The sequence below is a fragment of the Melanostigma gelatinosum genome (assembly GCF_949748355.1).
Source record: "Melanostigma gelatinosum genome assembly, chromosome: 2".
Classification (NCBI taxonomy): Eukaryota; Metazoa; Chordata; class Actinopteri; order Perciformes; family Zoarcidae; genus Melanostigma; species Melanostigma gelatinosum.
Genome location: NC_136635.1, coordinates 5,462,142 through 5,477,534, shown reverse-complemented (window position 1 = coordinate 5,477,534; position 15,393 = coordinate 5,462,142). Strand labels below are relative to the sequence as shown.

The 15,393-nt window shown below is 43.2% G+C and overlaps 1 protein-coding gene across 1 annotated transcript in view; it reads left to right on the top strand.

Moving 5' to 3' along the window:
• cdh8 (cadherin 8) overlaps positions 1-15,393 on the top strand; it is a gene marked incomplete at its 5' end in the record, with an annotated part of 101,619 nt that overhangs the window by 56,605 nt on the left and 29,621 nt on the right. The window lies entirely within an intron of this gene.

Here is a 15,393-nt window from a genome sequence, read left to right as displayed (position 1 = left end):
TGACTTGTAAATTAACTTTAACGTAATTAACGTTACTGTAAAATTGTCCCGCTTTCAGTCAAATTTCTCTTCAGCCCTACAGATATTGCAGTGCAATTCAATGTATACTACTGTTCATGTTCGTAATCCCCTCATAACAAGTGTCCATATCTATTAGATCTATTTATTCATGAATAGACTATCAGACATTAATAAACGGGCCAATAGCCTCATTGATGTTCCAGAGAGCAGGGAGTGTGTATTCGACACCACTCGTTTATGAAGAAACTGTCGACACATATCCTATTTTACCTAGAACATAAAAACACAAGTCATGATAATTACAATATATTGAATCACAACTGAAAATGGCAAGAACATTCTGGAACAGTGAGGTTAAGTTTATAACCATTACAACCAACTCTGTCCTCACTGCTTTATCATTAAATAAACTCATTATTACTAATTATAACTTTTAATTCAACACAGACTAAAATGTAACCGATTTCACGACAGTGTGAAGGCGCACTGGGATCTCTGTTCCTCATGTGACCACGACTATGCTCTTTAACTGTCTGGAAAAGCCTCAACGTACAAACAGTTGTAGCACCTCGACAGAAGAATACATTTTATAAATATATTTATTTGTGTTCTCTTTGTGCCACCCTAGGGAAACCCATCAAATTCCAAGCTGAAGTACTGATCTCCAGGCTGTTTTAGTATGTAAGGGTTAGTGATTTGAGTCGCCTACAGAGAGCCGGCTGCCAGAAGAAGCACATCCTTTGTGTGCACTGACCACAGCTCACACTGTACTCTATTCAGAGCCCCTCTGATGCTGCATGCCAGGCAAGAGTGGGTGTGACTATGAATGTAAATAGAAACAGAGCAGGAGTTGTTGTACTGCTGTACACTTTTGATTCACAGCCTCTCAACAGTAAACACAGATGTGCTATACCAGCACTGATTTACATAAGCTGACCTTTAACCTCTGATCCCATAGCACACCACTAACACACAGTTTACAGCATTTACACCAAGACCATGTTATCACTCCATATAATATATGACGTTTCACAGCCAATTTAACAGAAGTTGCACATATTTTGATAACAAAAAAAAACATTGTGATGATGTCATTTTGTGAGGAAGAGATGACGACCCCACCTGTATGTGAGATCAGTGGAGTTTGCTGTGATTGGCTGCAATCATTAGGCCCACATGACATCTTACTGGAGACGTGAAGTCATGCTGGCGGTCATTGCTAGAACAGGCAAAAATGAGGAGGTTCTCCATCTCACACCTCCGACTTGGCAAATGCTTACTCACATCTGCTAAGGAGCCGGAATGCTTTCTCACACGCATTCTTCCTCACACAGCCGTGGTTCACCATATTCATTATTGAGGAAGGAGGCTTGTATATATTTAATGTGTTGTAGGAACTTGTCTTTTTTTTCTCTGTGCACTTTTCTGCTCTGCATTCATCCCTCTTTGCTCCTCTGCATCTCCCTCCCGCTGCATCTTGAACTGTGCGGTGTGTCATCCCCACTTTTTATTTCAACAAAAAAAGAGCTTTTACTCTGTGGCTCTGCAGCCAAAAGTCAACATGAATGTGTGTGTGTGTGTGTGTGTGTGTGTGGGGGGGGGGGGGATGGAGGATGTGCTCCCTTTTCATGCTTCAGGTGATTTTACAGTGTTGAACTGCGAGAACAGGATCCCCTGTACTCTCGTCCCCTCCATGTATGCATTATTGATTGTCTGAGGACCAACCATAGCTATTTGGACCCTGAAGGCGCCCAGCACTCAGTGCCTAAAATTAAAAGCAGCGATTGCATCCCATTGAAAGACATAATTGCACTCTTTAAAGCTGCATTTCGCTCCCACAAAGGACAGTGTAGACCTAATTTAACTGCAAACAAAATGAACACAATTGCATAATGAAAACCAAACTATCTTTATTAGCTGTATTTTTTGCATGTGATCATGTGTGTGTGCGCCAGCCAAGATTCATACTGTAGCTGGTAGTGGAGGGGGGGATTGGTCAATGCAACATGAATGAGGCTGGAACACATTCATCAAGGTGGCAGAGATTTGAGACTGGAGAGGCCCATCCAATCACCGGCGGAGAATAAAAGGGAAGAGGCATAAAAGTCCGTGCAGCAAGGTCATTTGAAAAAGAGGCCGATAAGACGAAGGAATCAAATCTCCAGTACAGGCGAGGCCCTCCTCTTGATGTCTGTCCCCATTAACTAAAGCCCTCCGCACAGCCACTGCCACGCCTCAGCTGTCTGATACAATGAAGGGGAAAGTAGAATATAAAATAAAAGACTTGTCTGCCACGCCATGGTTTTATTTTCCCATCAGAATTCATGGATCCTGCTTGTAATTTAGTTTTTGAACCTTTCCCTTTTCATTTCTTGCCGAGGTATTACTTTAAATGTTCATGTTTTATAGCAGAGCAACCAAATTCAGGCGTGGTTGCTGTTTGTTTTACCCTCCCGTCTCGTCCGTCATGCGTCCGGCTGATTTGCGGCATCACGCAGCCTTCCTCTGCTCTGGCTGTCTGTGTGTCGGAGCATTGGCAGCTGCATTGCTCTCAACGCCACAGTATATGGATTTAGTCAGTTTGTGGTTTTACCACGGTCACAGTCTGGTGTCCACACACACACACAGTCAATCTTACAGCAGGCTTACTATGTCACACTGGGGGCTGCTGTGTAATTGGGTGAATCTGCTCTCCAGCACGCTACAGAGATAGCCCTTTAAAATTTCACTTCACTTCTGGGAGTGTAAACAAACCTTGGGATTACTAGGGTTGTAAATCCACATTCCACCATTTCTGTCGCCTTCCTCCCCCCCCCCCCTTTTTTTGTCCATCTGCCACCCACTTTGAGAGTTTAGGGGGCAGGTTAGGTGTTTGCTCAGTATTTGGAGTGTGTTTGTGCATCCGTCTGTCTCCCTGTGTTTGATGACTGTCGGCATGTTAACAAGTGCAAGTGTGCCTGTCTCCATGGCGTGCGTGTATTTTAGCATGTCTGTCGCGCGGACACTTTACGTGGCGGCGTGCAGCTCTCTGTCTGTGTGTTCCCTGTGATGGATTGCTTGTCAGACGGCAGCGTGCTGCCGCTCTCACCGGCTGACGAAGACATTAAGTCGCCGGTCACGTAGACGTGGTTGCGTTTCAACATTCCTCTGGGAAAACGCTTTAACCCCTTCTGGCTCCAGGACGGCTGTCAGATGACAGAGTGTGTTACTTAGAAGGTGCTCGGCGCTCAGACCCGCAGTACGGCTGCATTCAGTGAAGTTCAGCAGCTTAATGCAGCTGTGTGGGAGGTGGAGGACCTCTGTCACGCGTTTCTTTGAGATGGGCCAATTGCTGGGGTTATATGGGCTGCAGACTGTGTGCCACTGCCGTGATTTTCTTTATTATTATTTCACCTCTGCAGGATGTCAGAATAGACAATATGTAATAGACGGAGCACAACTTCCACTGCAGCAGCTTGGGGGAGTCGTTGCTGAGGGAGGGATGACAATGCTCCCCTCCTTTGTTTTTAATGCAACGTCATCTTCAGCACTGCTGCTGCCCCCAGAATATGAAAATAGCACATTCAGAGAGAATGTGAATGTTGGCGCTAGCGCCTAAATAAAATGAACTCTTCCTGTTTCAGATGGCTGAAAAAACACACCTGCAGTGTTATACTCAACAGTACATTTAGAAGGGACTGTGGATCCTTATATTCCTCACTATAGCATTGCATATTCCTGTCTCAATGAGCAACATGAGTTCGTTTTTAGAAAAAAAAACATCTTCAGTTGTTATTCATACCTGTCAGAGTGGTACTCTGACGGCCCACACATATGTGTCATGTACAAAAACGGCTATGTAAAAGGTTGGTACTATGCGATATGGCTTTAGAAAGCTACGGTTCTTGTAATTCGATTCATGCAAACCATTTCAAGATACAATCACAACAGCAGGTACAGTCAACACCTCTGTCAGACCAACAGCCCAACAACAAGCCGTTAAAATATCGACGTAACTCACCAATTATGATTCATAGTGTTTCCCCCATCTATTAAAGTCCGGCAAAAGCGGTCTTGTTAGATTGCTAAGAGTCCACACGATCCAATCCAGTAAAATATTTTGTCCAAAACACATTATAACGTCCATCAATACCCACGGAGGGCTGTTGCATCATTTCAAATTAGCCGGCAGATATTGAACATTTTCTATGTATTTTTAGACATAACTCGCGTTCGCATGTAAACATTGCCACTCTGTGTCTTAAAATGGCGGCTGCATGCTGACGTTTTGAGTGACACCTAATTTGACCCAATGGGAGCTTCTATATCCCGGTCACATTCTGGAACAGCCAACGAGAGTCCGCTTTGAAAGACAACAGGTGGTTTGATTGACAAAAAAAACAAGTCATCAAAACTAGATTAAAAAATCTCGATTATTTTTCAATCATAAAGGCCTTTACACACTCGGGACACACAAACAGCAAAGGAAGGTGAAATACTCGCCTGGGAATATTCCACATCCTAACTATTCAAACACACGCGTGTATGCCTCCGTCAGCCAATCATGCGTTGCCATGTCTGTTCAAAGTCTCATCACGTCACCATTGTTATCCTAATAGACATTTTTAGTGAGTGCTTTAATTAGTATGAGTATGAGATATTGCCAAAAATGTGTCATGTGAGGTCCCAGTGACCTTGAACCTTGACCACCAAATTCTAATCAGTTCATACTTGAGTCCAAGTGGACGTTTGTGGTCCATTTGATTAAATTCCCCCCCAGATGTTCCGGAGGTGTTGTGTTTTATAATCCTATGAGTATACTATGGTGTTTTGAATCTCTCATCAGCACATGAGAGCTCAGAAAAAATCATTTCGGAAAAAACATGAAACACATGAAAAAAAACAACATATTTATATGTATATTTATATTTTTATATATATATGTGTATATATATGACATGAATTAATCACACCAAAAGAAAAGAAAACACCCCCTGGTGTGAAAGAAGCGCATTGAGAAAATTAATCTGAATATCAACTGAACTTCCTCATTGTGGCAAAAATACCTCTTTGTCGATTTCCTATAATTATTACTCGCTCTCGAATCATGGATCGAAAAAGCCTCTTCCCTGTCTGCACAGCGCTGTCTGTCAAGTGAAGTTCACTGACATATCTCTTGTTCTTTTTCTCCATACTGATGTGGCCTAATGGTTTGCTGGAGGATTGGATACTGATGACATTTGCTGCTAACTTGCTCTGAGAATCTCAATAGAGCAGCAGGCACGCTCCACAGTTTGTAGTTCAACAAGAATACTCCGACTATCACTCCTGATCTTCTCCTTGTGTATAAATCCGTCAAAAAGTGTTATTTCATTACTTATTACTAGTTGTGTCGTCAGTTGCTCTCCATTCACACAGAAATACACAAGCGCACACACACACTGGTGTTGGCCAATGAGCAGCTCGGCTGGACCGGTGTTGGGCTACACACCTCGTTAAGGGCATTTTGGCAACAGTGTATACATAAGTAATTCATTTTTTAAGTAATAACTTTGATCTCTGGTTTACCGCTCTCAGGGGCTGGAGCTGACATAGTGCGGCACAAATATATTAAACCGCAAGTTCATTTCCCACCATGGTTTTGCATTATGCTGAAGCTTGTTATTTTTTAATTTTTTTCCTTTTTTCATTGAGGAAGCATAATTCACATTAAACACTCTCGCCCCCGTGGCAGAGTTCTCAAATTAAGCAACATTTTGCTCATTTACCCGTGATAAAGTTGTTCATTAGAAAATATACTTTGCCTTATTCTTTGTTATTACCTCGCCATTGTAAATGCCTTGGGAGCAATTAAACATGTGAAGTGGCCCATTTTCCGTCCTCCACTTCCAGTCCCGAACTCTATCTGCGTGTTGCACACATTTCCCATGGACTAATTAAAGTGAATCAATGACACAACCTTTTAAAATGGCGGCGTATGTCATGGCCATCGGTGGGGAACAAAAGACCCTCTTAATTATTTTGTTCCTGCCGCTCCCGTAAACGGCTTGTCAAGGCAGCAGACTCTGTAGCCGGCTCCTTCATGTCATGTACGCACACACACGCAGGCATAGACAATGACACACACACGCTGTGCCCAGTCCCTCTGTAACGGCTTCCTCTCTGTCTTATAAAAGACTAGTAATTGTACACAACAATGACAATGTAAGTGCCTAAGTGTGATGATCCCCTTACTCTTCAAAAGTGCAGCGTCCCTTATCCGTCACCGGCTCTTGGGACCAGCGTCTTGGATGCTGACAACCATACCTTATCTTCGAGATATGTTTTTTTTTTGTTCCTGTTGTAAGCCTTCCTCTCCGGCCCAAGTTGTATTTGGCCGAGTCTAATTTTGAAAAGTGTGTTACAGCCTGATAGAAGCACATATATCCTGATCCCGATCCTTTTCAGCATCCACAGGGTGTTCCCTCGTTCATTTGCCCTGGTTCCTCGGCTGCTGAAACACGCACTTTAGCATGAGTATGCATTAGTCCCGTTATGAAGACTAATGGGCTGAGAGAGGCCATGATTTTTCCTGCCTTGCAATTATTTACTGTGCTTCCCTGTATTCCGAAATGCTTATGTCTTTCGGGTATAAATATAAAACATCATGGCAGAGGAGAGCGGGCACTTTTAGTCAGGCTGTAGATCATGTGAGCGTTGGTGGAAAATGGTAACATGAAGAGGTGTGTGTGTGTGTGTGTGTGTGGGGGGGGGGGGGGGGGGGTTGGCTGCGGTGGAAAATGAGAAAAAAAGAAATAAGTGCCAGTTCTTTATGACCGTGTTTATTTGTTTAAGGGTTTCCCTCAATGCCCATCTGCGCTGTTGCCATGAATGTCCATCTGCAGCCCAGGAAAATCCAAAACTATGTCTGACTACTGTAGGGAAAATCGACTGGCGGTGCTCCAAGTATGTCATCTTCTCCTCTGAGAGACAGTAGACGGGGTTGGATGGATGGATGAAAGGACGCCTTGTTTTCTCCACCTCCTTGCAACCGTTTGTGTTATCAAGAGCTTTGGGCCGCCACAAAACAGCTCGGCGCCGCGCACTTTTGTATTTGATAACTCTCTGTCTCGCAGAGCTAATCGCCTCTTAATTCTTGCATTGCCACCCCCCCCGTCCATGCGCACGCATAGGTTGGTACTGCCCAAAAATAGTGCTGGCGACACGGCCTGGAGAGATGGGCTGTCAGTCTCTCAGTCTGATCATGAGCTATTATCCTCTCTGCCCACAGACAGCAGAGAGAGCATCACCGGTGTCTATGTGATCGTGATCAATACATAATCACTTTCCTGTCACCGCAATGGAGCTGTCAGGAGACGGACCAACCCCACACACCAGCCATTTTAGAAAATAGGGTTTGGCACGCCGTGATTCTGACCGAGAAATCCTGGGCGAAATGGGGGAGGGGGGGGGGCAGTCGCTAAGTGAAGGCTGGACTCATTTAAACAGTCATTGCTATGGGATGCATTATTACATTAGTCTGCAATGCCGCTGTGAGGGAAGTGACTGTTATGAGAGCAGAGACATGTTTACTGACCAACAGACAGACTGACAAGCAGCTACATTAAGCACGCAGTTAACCCCATTTATTACACGGCGCTGTCAGACATTTGTCTAACAATGTCTAACAGCAAATGCATACAGGTTCACAATTTGTGAATAATAGACAGCTTTTTTCACATATAATCATATGACTTCACAGTCAAGAAATCTGTGTTTACTGACTGTAATCAAATTATAGTGAAAAACAAAGGAATCCAATACAACGTCACATTCATGCACCCGAGTGCATGAAACACCAGAATGCCGCTTAGAGCGTAAGCAGTCTTTTCAGACTGCTTACATTAACCACATTTTGGAATGTTGGGTTCAGGGCCAAGACAGAAACGTGTGAATAAAACAGAACATTTTGAAAAGAAGCGTGTGAGAGGATGTACGGAAAAAGATATGTGTACGGTAATGCTGCACCATTAACCTTACGTTGAACACTGGAGTGTGTTCTTTAGTATCAAGGCATTCGTAGTTTGTCTATCATCATGGCAATGGTAAATGGACTTGTACTTGCACTGAATACTACATTGACATATCCTCACACGATATAGTTGATATAGCATTGAGCGCATTACACTAGGTTGAGAAAAGCTAGCTTTGCTATTCATATAGCCTTCCAGGTAATTTAGCAAAGCAGACAACGTTAACGTAAAGCCATCACGTCACTTCATGTGGCGCATCTGTTTCATTAGTTTCTATTTCTCAGTGCAATCTCTCATTCAGCATGTCTTTCATGGGTCTGCTGAGAAAACAGAAATAAGCATGTTCCTGTAGTCTGCTGTCCGTATTCTTGTACTAGGTTCACACTGTAAGCGACAAAGTAACAGGCTACATTTTCAATGGTAGACAGTGACACGAAGGTACAAACTGACGTCGTGCACTTGTCGCTGCGTGATGGGCGTGTGTTGAGCTGGCCTCGACTTCCTCATTGCTCCAATGACGCGGTTTGCTTCTCTCTGACCTACAATTCCTGCTGTGTTAAGTCCAAACAAATGGCAGAAAAACTTGCCGTCGGCCAGTTCCCAGTGCTGCTTAATGCTGTTGATGAGCGCCACAGCAACACTTCAATGGAAACTCTGCAAATAAGTAGCTGGCCACGCTTGGCCATTTTGTTGCTTTAGTAACGATGATTACTTTGTGAGCACAAAAAAAACTACAGCTCCCATGAAAAAAGAAACACGAGAGTGGGCAAAACACTGAACCCCAAATTGCTCCCGTAGCTGTGCCTACGGTGTGTGAATGTTAGTTAGTCCTGATGGGAAGGTGGCACCTTTCATGGTAGCCCCTGTCATCAGTGTATGAATGGGTGTGAATGGGTGAATGATGACATGTAGTGTTAAAGCGCTTTGAGTGGTCGGAAAGACTTGAAAAGCGCTATACAACTACAGTCCATGTTTGCAAAAAGAAGTCTGATTGTATAGAAGTCTATATGAGAAAATTACTTCTCACTTGATTTATTACCTCAGTAAACATTGTAAACATGAATCTCTAGTTTCAAGTCTTCTTCAATACTCCATGATGTTCATTTAGTAAATTATGGTCCATATAGAGTCAAATGGACCAGAAAGCGGAGTTTGCTTTAGGGCGAGGCTACCTTGTGATTGACCTTACTAGAGCCGTATACGCCGTCTTCACGTCGCTTCTCTACCTTCCAAATATGGTCACTTCCCTTCACTGGTTGCAAGAAAGCCAAGATGGAAATGGCTAAATGCCAAACTCGAGGCTTTCAAAACAGCAGTCCACAAACCAATAGGTGACGTCGAGACTACTACGTCACGAGCATAGACTGTATGTAAGAAGTGGTACTTGTATACAGTCTATGCTAGTAACGCGAGTCATTGTGACGTGAGCTTTATGTCAATCAACTTAACTTCACCCACGCTCAATGATTCTGTTGCCTCAACCAAATTCCCTTTGTAAACGGTAGTTTATTTTGAAAGGAATCTATGCACGTGATGATCGCAGATCGACAAGCTGTCCCGGTACCTTCAATCAAACGACAGAGGGCTACCTAATTCATTGTCTGGCCTCTCTGATGCCATGGGGCATCTGACCAAGAGGTATTATTTGACAAGTTGGGAGTGAGAATGTGTTGACTAAAAGGGTTTTAGAGAAACATGTTTTAATATCTAATATTTTCTTTGTGCATACCTTATACATAACCCGCCAAGACCTCTGTGCCTCCATGCACGCCACTGCCCCTCTCTCCATTTCCCCGTGTTTCTCCCTCTCTCTGTCGTCCCCCGCAGTGTAAAGCCAGTCAGACATAAACAGTATTGTTTTAACCGGGTAGGGCTCACAGCAGGGCACTGTTAGCCCACAGCTCTCCCCATGCCTCAGTGATATCCCTCCGCTATGGCTCAGTGCCCGCATACATATGAATGCCCCCTGTCTTCTACCCTTCACGCTTCTGAGCTGGTCCAAGCTGAGCAGAGAGCCGAGATGCTACACGGCTGCCATGCTTGTTGGACGGAGGGATACGGAACAATCCAGCAGTAGTAAATTAACTGTAATGAGACATTCTTTTGAGTGATTATAGGTATGCTGGTACTTGAGCTGAAAGTGCTTCCCTGTGGTGCGGTTTGCTGAGTTGTGCTTGTGCATGGCGAGGGTGAATTTTGGGCGATGAGTCGGAAAAGCAGCTCATGTTAGATCACCTGGAAAATACAACCTCTGTGTATACAAACATGATGAAGACTTTGCAATCGTTTCGTGTGATGCAGTGTTTTGTACTTTGTCAAGGCTGAAAGGAGTTATGAAGTTTGCCGTCTTGGTTTGGCCTACTGCTGTGTTGTTTTCTAATAAATATCATCGGCCTGTTTTGCTCAACGCGATTAGTTGATGCATTTACAAGTGGTGCGAAAGCTCAGAGATATTATTTATTTTTAGCAATGTGATATTTGTGTTCTGTGAAAGCGCTCATGAGAAAAACTATCAATGGAAAAATGATTTTGACGTGCTAGTTGTATACAAACAAAACCTGCCTTTAATTGTAGAGGAGCCCATCATACAAAAGGGAACAAAAAAGGTTACAAATTCATTGTACACACTGTTGTATGCCCAAAGAAATGCAGATTACAGTCCCAATTTGCGACACAACAAAACACCAAAGCAAATGAACCAAACAGTGGCATTCATTTGACAAAATAAAGAAAATAAAAATACAATAGTCCTTGTATTCCTTGCATCATCCAGCAGGTTTATTTATTCAAAAGAAGATCGAGCAGATACGCATCTTAAATTTCAACATATTACACTAAAGAGTGGTTTTACGCTCGATGTCGTGAAGCCGGCACGAGGTGCACAGGCCAGAGAACGATGTCTTCGCTGTTTGCGCGTTGAACGCCAAGGCTCCGCAACTTGTGGTAGTGCTCGGTCATGAAGCTCTGGATCTTTGTTGTGTGCCCTTGGCGCTTTTCCCGTGTGACTGTCACAAATAGTGTTCTGATAAAAGCACATTAACATATTTAACAAAGACAGACATTTTTAAAACATTGAGAAACCGGAGGTCTTCACAATTTACATTTAAGTATAAATGAAATGAAATTCTTTACAGAATATTTTTAAACTTGGTGTAATTATAATGTGTTCAATAATTTTACATTGATTTAGAGGGCTTGTATTAAGGCAATAAAGTATGTCAATGGATATTTGATGAGTTTACAGGTAATTGCATTTGTTCCTCGGCATGGAGGAGGTTGGTTTACGGCGTTTTGACGGTAAAACCAGTTGACTTCTTGCTTCTTCAGTGTATTTTGTTCATATTCCCTCTGGTTTTGGAGAACAATGCAACGGAACAGCTCGTTGAGCTTTTTGCGTGCTCATAGCTTGCGTGCCATATGTGGAGGCTATATAGTATAAACAAAGCCTTAATTGTGCTTATTCAAATATGTGGGTAAAGCTGTAGATGAAGTGCAGTGCTCGATTTCCAGCAGCTCTACAGAGTACAGTGAGCGCCGGCAAATGAAAAAGCCATGACGGCTCAGAGCTACATCTTTACTTCCACTGTTTGATTATGCTTGTGATACTTTGAAAGGAAATAAGCAGGCTATACAGATGAAGCTGTGCTGTGGGATAATGTGTTACAGGAGTAAGCTGCAACGTCCTTCCACAGCCATTGTGTGTCACATCGGGCTGCATCCCCCAATTTATCCCCTCTCTGGTTCAAGGAAGATTCCTATTGATTTCCTATCACCGAGCCAGTGCACAGAGTAAATAGGAAGTGTGTGCCCTATTATTACTGTCTGCTGATAAAACAGGAGGCTAGACCCCCCCCCCCCCCCCCCACATGTCTTTATTCCGGGGCCCCTTTAGAAACCGCTGGCCCGTCAATCAAAGCAAACCAACAACAGCTGTAAATCTGATGTGAACGCCTCATATACGGTAATGGCATCCTTTGAACAGGATGTGTGTTTGAACTAATGGTGTGGCATGGAATCCTGGGAATTTCGGGACGTGATTAATGAGATTACACTTAGTGTGGGGGGACAAGCGTAACTCTAGGCTGTGTTTTGATACATGCTTAATGCGTATCACTCCGTGGGCCATTGCCCCAACCAACAGAGGGAGATTTGCTTTCCCCAGGGACATTCATAATCTCTGTGTCCAGCGTCTGCAGTGTTCCTGAAATTTCTGAGCATTATCAAGGGGAAGGACGAGCTCATCTGCACTGATTTGAAACGGGACCAAAACACTGGCTTTCCTAATCCCTCATTTTTTTTTATCGGGGCTGGTGAGGAGCATTTTACCCCTGTGGGAGGGAAAGAAAGAGGGAGCTATTTCATGCTTCACCGGTTCCACTGTTTTTATGAAGTTTTTTTTTTGTTCCCTACCCTTTACTTCCCCCACTTCAATACGCAGTGTAACTGGATTTATAAAGCCTGTTTGCAATAGTCACACACCTTTGAGAAGTACGAAGGTACTTTTCATAATTAGCAGTGTGTAGATGTCGGCCTTCTCCCTCTGCAGTAGTGGTAATTTAACTTTAAGGCAGATAAGGCTCTGTACCTCTGGAAAAAAAGGAGGACCAATTTCTTTAGCTGTCACTCAATTTTGTTCGTTTGACAATTGGCAAACACCTATGGCACACAGAATATAATTTGCTTCTGCATGAGCACACCTATTTGGATTTCTGCACACATTTGGAGGATGCAATTGTGATGTCTCTTCAAATTCTGTCAACCCATTTATTTCAAATTGCATTGACTTGTCCAACGCGTTTGTGGAAACTCCCACACAATGGCAGTTTGTACAATATCTGTAGATGGCAGAAAAGGATAACCTCGTACTGAGGCGTCCTTTTTTAAGTAAATTCAGAGTGAGTAGCGGGTTAGTAGATGGAGAGAAAATTCCAAGTCTATCGGCAGCTGACATCAAGTTATACCATGCTGGGGTTTTTTTTCTGTTCGCGCTATTGCAGCAAGCAGAATCACAGGGAAGAAAGATAACTCATTGATCTGCTGTGATCTTGAGGCATGGGGCGTAACAAGTGGTATGGAATTTACAAGGTAAGCTTTGGCAACACAACAGCATAGGTCATCATAAGACTATGAATTACTAGAACACCTCTGTCTCGGAGGAACACTTGAGGCTCGCTCACTGTGAAATAATTGGGTTGCAACAGTGAAACTGCTTCTCCAGTTAGAGTGCAAAGGTGGCTTTTGCTTTGTTTTGCTGTTACAAGACCACAGACGGCGGCGGTGACTCTTAATCAATGGCTGCCTCGTGAAGCTGACGTCGGAAATGGGGAGAAAACTGCAGGTGTCTGAAAAACATCCCGGGTGTACTGTAGGAAGGCCCTTGTACTAGAATGGTTCGCTTTGGAGATAAAAGAAAATGTATTCCCATGAGTTTGTGTTGAACCTTTTGTCGATTAAATGTATGATACAGAAGTATTTCACTGGATAGATGGTCTTGTCATAAAAGTAGGCTGTCTATGCTCTAGAAAGGTGCAAATGTATCTGAAATTGGTGCTACAGAACTTGAGCAAACAGGAAAAAGGGGCTGTGTCTTCCCTTTGGCTCAAAGGGTAGAAAAACTACAACAACCATAGTGCACTGGACTTGTTGCTGCCGCTGAGTACACAAAATACAAAACTATTTGCAGTCATAAAACCTTACACTGTCTGTTTTACGGTGGCATTTCAGAAAAGAACACACTGCTGTTATTGCACTTACTCTACTCTCAGATGTCCGTTTTGTCCTGAAATACGTCTCCAGCACTCCCCTGTCTTTGGGAATCCCTGCTCGAAGTCATCACTATGCTGCACATTGGCCAGCAGGTCAGATGGAGGTTGTCTCAGAGCTTGTAGAGGCAGCTGAAGACAGTTGGCCAGTCAGCTGTGGAGGGATTGTGTTTCCAACACATCTGGTATTTTTTATTTTCATGTTGTTAATTCATGACTGAAACACCCGAATCACTATGTCGGAGCCAAAACTCGGCGGAAGGCCTTTTCATCTGCAGCGGACAGACGTCGGCGCCTGTGGCAGGACCTGTGCCGTCTGCGACAAGGGACGCCTCCCTTTGTTGTCAGAACACCTTTAAACATCTCTCACAGAAACAATTAGCATACCATCTGTAGCTTCCTGCCAGCGTGTTGCTCGCTGTCAGCATGTCAGCTTCTTTCCTCTCCTTCTTTCTCTCTTCCCTTCACACACACACTCAAGCACACTGAGACTGATGAGGAGCTAGGTCACTGTGAATTAAAATGAACGAGTTTAATTGGGTTAATTGTCTCTTTATCTTCAGTTTTTCAATGCATTTCTTTCCCTGATACCTTATAATGGAGCCGTGGATGGTGAATTGAATTGTCACTAATCTGTTTTTGTGATTCGCCTTGAGCGTTCGGCAGAGCCGGTGTATTGATGACGGTCCTTGTGCACATTTCCTGCAAAGCTCAGAGCCGGTCGGATAAAGGACTCCACTTCTGCTACATTGAGTATTGTTGGTGTGAAGGTGACGGCTAATTGCTCCAGTGTTGAAGGAATCGTGTTACCCGATAAGCATTTTAAGGATGGCAACAGTTTGTATTCATTACATTAACGTTGCCAACGCAAATACATCCGTTTACTTTTCTCATGGCCTTCAACAACACTAAAACATTTAAGTGTGTAGGACTTCAAGTAAAACATGACCATCAGTCGATTCACTTTACTTTTCCTGCTCTGTTGCAGAAGTAAAGACAGGAAGAATAACTGATGCTGAATGATGTCGGAGTTCTTCTTTCACATTTTATTTTAATGAATTCATTCATTTTAATTGACATTTTAGATTTGTTTACAGTGAGATGTCAATGACTTTATACAGCAACATTACTGAGTATAAATAATGTCTCATCCTGCTCTGAATATATTTGTTTTTAAAATTCTACATATGTTTTTAAAAGCAATAATTTAGCCGTGAAAAGGAACCAAGTGTTGCTAAAAGTAGCTTTTAGTGGTAAAATCCTAAAGATACCTATCCCCACCTGAATGCCGACGTAGTTCTCTTGGAAAGGAAGTGTTGTCGCTTGCAATGTGCAACCTGTCCACTAGGTGCCACTAAATCTCACACGCTGTACCCTCAAATTGATAATTTACATCGTAAACTCAGCGTTTACTTTTGGTGTCACACGGGACATGAAAAGCGATCTGGGTGAAAATCTGTTAATTTTCTCCTCCCCGCTCTTTTTGGACTTCGTAGCTCTTTATACTCGCGATTATACCAATTTAACCTTCAATCACAGTTGCTCAATGTACTATGGCCCTTGCTTTGCATGTCGCTTGTTGTATTATATCACTTGGTCTGCCAGAATGCAAAAACAAC